This window comes from Chiloscyllium plagiosum, unplaced genomic scaffold (assembly GCF_037043375.1).
Source record: "Chiloscyllium plagiosum isolate Xiang-an unplaced genomic scaffold, Cpla_swu_hap1 HiC_scaffold_27, whole genome shotgun sequence".
Taxonomy (NCBI): domain Eukaryota; kingdom Metazoa; phylum Chordata; class Chondrichthyes; order Orectolobiformes; family Hemiscylliidae; genus Chiloscyllium; species Chiloscyllium plagiosum.
The window spans coordinates 25124343-25127364 of NW_028270165.1; positions in this window are offsets into that span (position 1 = coordinate 25124343).

Genomic DNA, 3022 nt, shown 5'->3' on the forward strand with positions numbered 1-3022 from the left:
CACACACACACACAGCATCACAAACACATCCTCTCAAACACACACAGCATCACAAACCCATTCTCACACACACACACAGCATCACAAACCCATTCTCACACACACACAGCATCACAAACCCATTCTCACACACACACAGCATCACAAACCCATTCTCTCTCACACACACAGCATCGCAAACCCATTCTCACACACACACACAGCATCACAAACCCATCCTCTCTCTCCCACACACAGCATCGCAAACCCATTCTCTCACACACACACACAGCATCACAAACACATCCTCTCAAACACACACAGCATCACAAACCCATCCTCACACACACACACAGCATCACAAACCCATTCTCACACACACACAGCATCACAAACCCATTCTCACACACACACAGCATCACAAACCCATTCTCTCTCACACACACAGCATCACAAACCCATTCTCACACACACACAGCATCACAAACCCATTCTCTCACACACACACAGCATCGCAAACCCATTCTCACACACACACAGCATCGCAAACCCATTCTCTCACACACACACAGCATCACAAACCCATTCTCACACACACACAGCATCACAAACCCATTCTCACACACACACAGCATCACAAACCCATTCTCACACACACACAGCATCACAAACCCATTCTCTCTCACACACACAGCATCACAAACCCATTCTCACACACACACAGCATCACAAACCCATTCTCTCACACACACACAGCATCGCAAACCCATTCTCACACACACACAGCATCACAAACCCATTCTCACACACACACAGCATCACAAACCCATTCTCTCACACACACAGCATCACAAACCCATTCTCTCACACACACACAGCATCGCAAACCCATTCTCACACACACACAGCATCGCAAACCCATTCTCACACACACACACAGAATCACAAACCCATCCTCACACACACACAGCATCACAAACCCATCCTCACACACACACACACACACAGCATCACAAACCCATCCTCTCACACACACACAGCATCACAAACCCATTCTCACACACACACAGCATCGCAAACCCATTCTCACACACACACAGCATCGCAAACCCATCCTCACAAACACACACAGCATCACAAACCCATCCTCTCACACACACACAGCATCACAAACCCATCCTCACACACACACACACACAGCATCACAAACCCATCCTCTCACACACACACAGCATCACAAACCCATTCTCACACACACACACAGCATCGCAAACCCATTCTCTCACACACACACACAGCATCGCAAACCCATTCTCACACACACACACACACAGCATCGCAAACCCATTCTCACACACACACACAGCATCACAAACCCATCCTCTCTCTCCCACACACAGCATCGCAAACCCATTCTCTCACACACACACACAGCATCACAAACACATCCTCTCAAACACACACAGCATCACAAACCCATTCTCACACACACACACAGCATCACAAACCCATCCTCACACACACACACAGCATCACAAACCCATTCTCACACACACACAGCATCACAAACCCATTCTCACACACACACAGCATCACAAACCCATTCTCTCTCACACACACAGCATCACAAACCCATTCTCACACACACACAGCATCACAAACCCATTCTCTCACACACACACAGCATCGCAAACCCATTCTCACACACACACAGCATCGCAAACCCATTCTCTCACACACACACAGCATCACAAACCCATTCTCACACACACACAGCATCACAAACCCATTCTCACACACACACAGCATCACAAACCCATTCTCACACACACACAGCATCACAAACCCATTCTCTCTCACACACACAGCATCACAAACCCATTCTCACACACACACAGCATCACAAACCCATTCTCTCACACACACACAGCATCGCAAACCCATTCTCACACACACACAGCATCACAAACCCATTCTCACACACACACAGCATCACAAACCCATTCTCTCACACACACAGCATCACAAACCCATTCTCTCACACACACACAGCATCGCAAACCCATTCTCACACACACACAGCATCGCAAACCCATTCTCACACACACACACAGAATCACAAACCCATCCTCACACACACACAGCATCACAAACCCATCCTCACACACACACACACACACAGCATCACAAACCCATCCTCTCACACACACACAGCATCACAAACCCATTCTCACACACACACAGCATCGCAAACCCATTCTCACACACACACAGCATCGCAAACCCATCCTCACAAACACACACAGCATCACAAACCCATCCTCTCACACACACACAGCATCACAAACCCATCCTCACACACACACACACACAGCATCACAAACCCATCCTCTCACACACACACAGCATCACAAACCCATTCTCACACACACACACACAGCATCGCAAACCCATTCTCTCACACACACACACAGCATCGCAAACCCATCCTCACAAACACACACAGCATCACAAACCCATCCTCTCACACACACACAGCATCACAAACCCATCCTCACACACACACACACACAGCATCACAAACCCATCCTCTCACACACACACAGCATCACAAACCCATTCTCACACACACACACACACAGCATCGCAAACCCATTCTCTCACACACACAGCATCGCAAACCCATTCCCACACACACACACAGCATCGCAAAACCATTCTCACACACACACAGCATCACAAACCCATTCTCACACACACACACACAGCATCGCAAACCCATTCTCTCACACACACACACAGCATCGCAAACCCATCCTCACACACACACAGCATCGCAAACCCATTCCCACACACACACACAGCATCGCAAAACCATTCTCACACACACACAGCATCACAAAACCATTCTCACACACACACAGCATCGCAAACCCATTCTCTCAAACACACACAGCATCGCAAAACCATTCTCACACACACACACAGCATCGCAAAACCATTCTCTCACACACACACACAGCATCGCAAAACTATTCCCACA